At 33.1% G+C, this 6,759-nt stretch overlaps 1 long non-coding RNA gene across 1 annotated transcript; it reads left to right on the forward strand.

Moving 5' to 3' along the window:
• Positions 1 to 4,900: 4,900 nt before the first annotated feature.
• LOC118745732 lies at positions 4,901 to 5,863 on the forward strand. The gene is made up of 3 exons (XR_004993691.1): positions 4,901 to 5,257; positions 5,332 to 5,515; positions 5,577 to 5,863. It is a non-coding gene; the product is annotated as an uncharacterized LOC118745732 (long non-coding RNA).
• Positions 5,864 to 6,759: the final 896 nt, after the last annotated feature.

The following is a 6,759-nucleotide window of genomic DNA, read 5'->3' on the forward strand; positions in this document are numbered from 1 at the left end:
CCGTATTTAAGGGGGGATGTGGGGGTTCTGACACCCTCCCCCCCGAAATGTAGAAATGTAGGTTTTTAAGGCACTTAAACTTGAAAAAGGTAAAACGAACTTCTAAAAAGGCATATATTTTTTAAATTTTGTTATGTACTTCCTTTAAGTAGAATGTGAAGGTCCAATTAAATATATAAAAAAATACTTACAGTGGTCAAAACATTATAACCGAACCACTTTTTGCCAGTTTTAACATATTATATTTGTTGTTATTGAACTTTTGTTATATTTAAAAAAAATATATAGTTCGTTCTTTAACAAAACCCGTGGAAATCCATGTTTCCAAATTTGAGAAGTCCACTTGCAAAGGCGCTTTTAAATTTTTTTAGAGTTTTAGTATTTGGTGAGTAACTTACCAGTATTTAAAGTAGTTTCATGTCCACTAACAATACAGTGCAAAATCTTTCTATTTTCTGAAAAAATATCATCAAATGTTACCTACTATTTTTTTGCAAGTGGATTACTCATTTGTGCAATATTAAAAAAAATTCAACAAACTTTCGTACAAATTTCGAACTTTTAAAAATTTTAAAAAATCAATCGACATTTTTAGCCATTTGAAACGTGTACTTTATTCTACTAGAATTCAATGGGCTACAAAACTGCATACTCAGAATTTAATTAAAAAATTTTAACGAAAATTTGTAGAATTTTTTTTTTAATTGCATAAATTTTTAAGGCAGTGTCACTCGATTGGTACATTTGTACAGATTTTTAAATTTTTATATTGGGTTATTGGTAAAAAAAAGTGGGACAATTTTTGTTTGCATTCAAAAGATTGGTACAATACAGCGATGTTCTATTGAAAAATTTCAATAAATCAACTTTCGTGATTGGGATAGTTAAAATTATTTTGGGTGTTCAAACAAGTGGGATACGATTTACACCAAATTTTAGCAAAAACCCAATCGTGTGACACTGCCTTTAAACTTGTATTTATACGAATGTTGGTAAAGAACGAACTATAAAAAACTAACCGAAATTAAATAACAACAAAAATAATATTTTAAAACTTGTCAAAATTTGGTGCGGCTATAATTTTTTCGACTACTGTACATAAGTTGGCTATGATTACTCGGGCGTGATATCATAGTAGCACAATGCCACTCATATATGACTTACAAACAAACTACGGGCAGCAATTTCAAGATTTCAACCCTGTTTTTATGAAAAATTTTATTTTTATCAGTATTTTTCTTTTAATCCAAATATGTTGGAATAAAAGTGAAACTAAAAAAAAATTTGCCAGAACTTTCAAGTTTTTTTGAATATACACATATGTATTTGTGTTCAACATTTGGTATTGCTCTTTCACAATTGTTAGTTTCCAAACTTTCTTTCAATGTTAAACCTTTTGTTTGAAGCTTTGTGACACCTACTATCAAACAACCAAAATTCGACTTAATGAGCGCCGAATCTGTCCGGATTTCTGCAAGCTCTAGCAGTATGTATGTATATATATACATATGTATAAATACTTGCATTGTATCTAGGCGAATTCACAAAAGGGGGTAGCAACCCAGTGGGAATTAGGAGCACGTAATAATACCTTATTAGCAACTTAAACTATGTTCACATATCAATATTATCTCGATCAAAGCTCGTTTTTTAATCGCCCCGTTTACACAGGCAAATCTCAGATTATTAGCCGTCAAATTTGTTGTGCTTGTTATTCTCACATTTCAAGGAAAAGTTATGTTTCTTCTCTGTGCCACCGTGATCCCGGTTTTCTGCTATAATAAGCAATATAAATATATTTTAACTTAACATTTTATTAAAAATACCTTTAGAAACCTCTTTTACTTGCTAGCGTACATTTTTGTTTACTTTTACATTTGGCATTTCTTCTCTCTTTCGCAAAAACAGTCGATAAAACTAGGATGGACACCGAAAAGTTATCGGTTAAATCTGAGATTATTTTATAACTACAGATTACCAAGGGACGAATTTTATATGGCTAATCTCTTGTTATAATTACAGATTTTGGTGTTAAGCTCGAAAATGAGGATAATCTACTTATATGTGAACCTAGTATTACTCTTCACCTGGCAGTCATTGCCATTTCCCTGCCGAACGTCCCTTACTTTTACAAAGGCATGGCCGCCTTATGTAATTAGGAATTTAGAATGTACATTTGGTATCAGACATACTTCTGAGCCGCTTTACAAAGTAAGTTACGTGTAATGCAGAGAAGTCGCTCGGAGTAGTTCGGCGCTTGGAGATAACTTCGGTTGCACGTTACTTTGCAACTGACAACGTAATGTGTCGTTGGAGGTGTTCATTTTGTGCTTTACTAGTAGATGACATTGGCCATGATGACAATTTTGGTACTAAAAACTGAAAGAAAACATGGCTTACCTCGTAAGGTGCTTACCTATTTTCCCAGTGGGAAGAGTATAAAAACATATGTATGAATTCGCGTTCTTTCACGTACATATTTCTATCGTCACTTTTCCCCCGAAAATGTATGAGATGTTGTCAAATATGCAAAAATAAGCACGTAAGTCGAATATATACAAAAACCAACGAAATTTCCAGATACATATGTATATGCAACATAAGCCTTTTCAAGCATTTGCTTAGATTTGCCAACCTTGACTATTACATATGTATGTATTTAATCAATCAATGTAGATAAACATCATTTTATGTTGCTTCATAACGGCAAAATCAGTATTTTTGGGCGGAATATTTTCGTTTTTGAAAGCCTACTCTCTCAAAACCTACTTATTTTATCAATACAGTATTTTTTAAGGGTAAAGGTCTGATTATGCATACTTCGCATAACTTCGCACAACTTCGCATAAACTTCAAACTGTAATTCCGTATGTACTTTGTATGTATTTTGTATGTATTCCATTACCCAGAAATTAGCAGAACTTTTAAAAACTTAGCGATCTGTTGAGTTTAGATTTTGCTTCACATTTTCTTAAGTTACACTTTTAGTGCACTGGTACAAATGGTTGTGCGAAGTTATGCGAAGTATGCATAATCAGACCCTAAGTTTTTATAAATTCACTTTCGAAAACCGCGAAGTGACGATTTGTTGCACTACCTTTGGCTGCAAAAAGTGGCAATCGGCTTATTACTGCATTACGCTAGGGTCAAAGAAGTAGCTAAGGAGAAAGATCCAGCCGAATCGCTACCGATATGTGGAAATTGGCGATTTCGAAATCTGTTGGGCACAAAACATACGTAAATATGTATATACATACATATGTACATATGGTACATTCGTATAAACAAAACAGTTTATTCTCTGCTTAATTTTAGGTTTGAAAATATATGCAAGCACGAGAAAGTCTCCCGGTCGAATCGGATCGAAACGAATAGAACCGACGAGTTTAAAGAGTAACTTGCAAAAGGGGTTGCTTAAGTGGGCGGGCATTAGCTGGTGGATGAGGAGAATGAGCGGCGATTCAGACGAAAAACGGCGTGTTGATGGCAAACGAAATGCACATTAAACATCTATGTATGTATGTGCTTATCATTTGCATGAGTGTTCATGTGTGTATGTATATACATATCTGTATGTACTCATGCATATGTAAATGTGCATGCTTAAATATTTGTAAGTGAGGTTGCTCGTTATTTAGCAGTAATTTTCAATTTTAAGCACCTTCCTCTGCGAGAGAATAATGAAGCGCGAGTATCTTATGTTGAGTGTTGCCACTCTTAGTCTTGTCCGACCAAATTTGGTCGCTTCTTTTTCATTTGGTTGGTAGGCAAAGTAAGATTTTGGTCGCATAGTTGAATTAAGTTTTTAAATTCTTAATTATAAGAATATATATTTCAAATCAATAAGAAACCCAATTGGTTTGGCCACTGATGGAGCCAATGTTAGGGCTGGTTACTTGGGCGGGCTGAAAACATTATTGAGTGCGGAAACCGATTTATTTTCACTTCACCTTTGCTCAAGCTATGCTTGTAAAAAATTGGCGAAAAGCATTGATACACTGTGCCGCAACATATATAGTTCTTTTCCCACAGGCCAAAGAGGATACCTACATGAGCTGAAGGAATTTCAGGACTACTGTTCGGTAAAACCCTACAAAATCTTGGGCATATCTCATACACGATGGCTTTCATTAGGAAGCGTTGTGTTATGAATAGTTTAGCAATGGGATAGTTTCAAAATTTATTTTATTTCCTGCTTTTACGAAGTAGACGGTATGCGATCGGTAGACCTGGCAGAACGGATGTGCTATTTTTTATTTCTATCGTATATTTTTCCTATAATTACCAATCTTAACAAAGAGTTCCAAGCTGAAAGCTCTCGTTTGCCATACTTATAGGAAACGGATTTTATGGTAATTGCCTTTCTGCTAAAGAGATACAGTATATTCGATTAAGAATGTTGACGATTTAGCTCTCTCTGATTCCTGGTGATGTACACATTTGATGTTGCCTTTTTTAAGATATTTGCCTTTTTTGCCTTTTCTAACTTCAATTGTAAAGAGAAAGGAAAAAGCCTGAACATGAACAAGCTTGATACGGTATAAATTGGTGAATATCATAGCTCATATCATAGCTCCACTTAACATTAGGTAGATTAAAGTCTCCAACATTCTGACTATCACTGCGATTACTTAGTATAGTACAACAATTATTTATATCGTCGTTTAAAGTACAAAACCGCGTTTCAACAAAATGCAAAACCGCGTATCAAGATAATGCAAAACCGCGTATGTGAGGTTGCATAAATTATTTTGTAGACAGTAAAAACACTCATATTTCAAAATGGTTCTCTGTTTTATAAAACAATCGCATTTCTGGCTAGTGTATTTTAGGACGAATGGATAAGGATTGAGCCAAGAGCTTGTGTGAGCAAATCCAATTTTTGGCAGCCAATGTCAGTTACGCAGTTTTGCAGAATGACTATACACGGTTTTGTACTTTAAACGACGATATACTTCAACTGGACTTAACGGTGGTATATAAACTGGAAAGCGCAGTACTTCAACAGTAGTCTCCATGCTAAATGCCGACGAGGACCTTTGCGATTTGAAATCTATAAGATTTCGCTGTATAGTAAAAAAACCGAATGAAGATATCTAATTTAATTTGGAAAATGTCAATTAAACGGCGCTAGCGCAGGCAAGTCGCACACTGTGAACCGCTTAAGCTCGAAAATCAGGAGTAGATATGTACCTTTTCGCTTTTGACAACTTGGTTTTATTTCTGGGAAATTAATTTTATTATTGCGCGAAATCTAGTAAGTATGCCAGAAAAATGAAAAATCATGGAACTATTTTGAATTTGAACGATAATTTACATATTTCTTTGCAGAGTATCGGAGTTTTTTTTTTAATTTTAATTCAAAAACTAGCGTTTTATAGCAAGTGCAGCCGCTGCAAGTCAGTTTTGCGTGCTAGGATCTCTGTGTGTCCGTCCACGTTTGACTGGTGCAGTCCACTCGGAACTGCAACTGCAGCGATTAATTTGGTCAAGTGCAGCCGTTGCATACTCAAAAGTAAGTATACCACCCCAAAAAGTGAAAGTGCAAATATTAATGAAGATTTTTTCATGTGCAGGTCAGGATCACTTTGTGTGTCCGTCCACGTGCAAGTTCAGCCTCATTGGTTACAGGATTCGCATCTGATCTCAGGTACAACTTTTTCCTTAACGCAAGCTCAACTTCGTCGTAGCGCAAGTGCAAGTGCAGCCCAATCGTAACACAAGTTCATCGTCGTCCTCTGGAAAGTGTTTTATACTATATCAGTGTTTTGTATGTAAGCTTTAATAAGTTGAAAAAGTCTAGAGTTCAAAACAAAAAACAAAAACGTTACACAAATTTTACATTAAAAAAAAAAAAATGTAATTCAAGTAAAGATATTGAAGATATAATTTTTAAATGTAACAAATATAATGATTAACAAGACTGATTGGAGGAAAAAGTACAAAGAATTATAAAAAATGTATATTTAAAATAAAACCAAATCTATTTAAATTACGATATCTTCAATAATATAACTTTTAAATGTAACCAATAATAGAAAATAATAGAAAACACATTCACATTTAAAAAAAACCAAATGTAATTCAATTTAAGATAGTGAACATGTAATTTTTAAATGCAACAAATATAAAAAATTCATCACTGATCGAATTTCATCGAAATACCAATCACAAAGCATATAAACCTACCACTCATTTCTTAAAGGATTAATTTATATACGTCTTATAATATACATAGCCCCTTTGAATAAAGGATTTGCTTGAATTCTATTCATTTGTTTAATAATATATAATGGAATTTTAATGAAGCCATGGATTATTTTGAATGTTTGGGAATATTTGTCGATAAGATTTTTCTTTGGTCAAAATTTTATGTGAATAAAATTCTCTCATTATTCATTTATTTTATATTTAATATCTATATACAGTCACTCACAGAAGTATTCGTATTTAAGTTTTTTCACAATATTCCAAATGTTGTCCATTATACATCTTTTTAGTCAATTTTCATTTAAATTTGTAGCTCATTCTACAACAAAAACCATATAAATGATTCTTGCAAAATTTGTACAAAATTCATAAAAATGAATTAAACTTAAAAAAATGTTCATCAAAATTTCAAACTTTTTATTCCAGTATGCAGTTTTGTAGCCCGTTCAATTTTAGTATAATAAAGTGCAAGTTTCAAGCGGCTAAGGATTACCGCTGATTTTTTAGAATTTTTTTTGTCGAGGGTGTTGCGCATTTGTTTCCATATAA

This window comes from Rhagoletis pomonella, unplaced genomic scaffold, assembly GCF_013731165.1.
Source record: "Rhagoletis pomonella isolate Grant_MI unplaced genomic scaffold, Rhpom_1.0 Rhpom_scaffold_00009, whole genome shotgun sequence".
Classification (NCBI taxonomy): Eukaryota; Metazoa; Arthropoda; class Insecta; order Diptera; family Tephritidae; genus Rhagoletis; species Rhagoletis pomonella.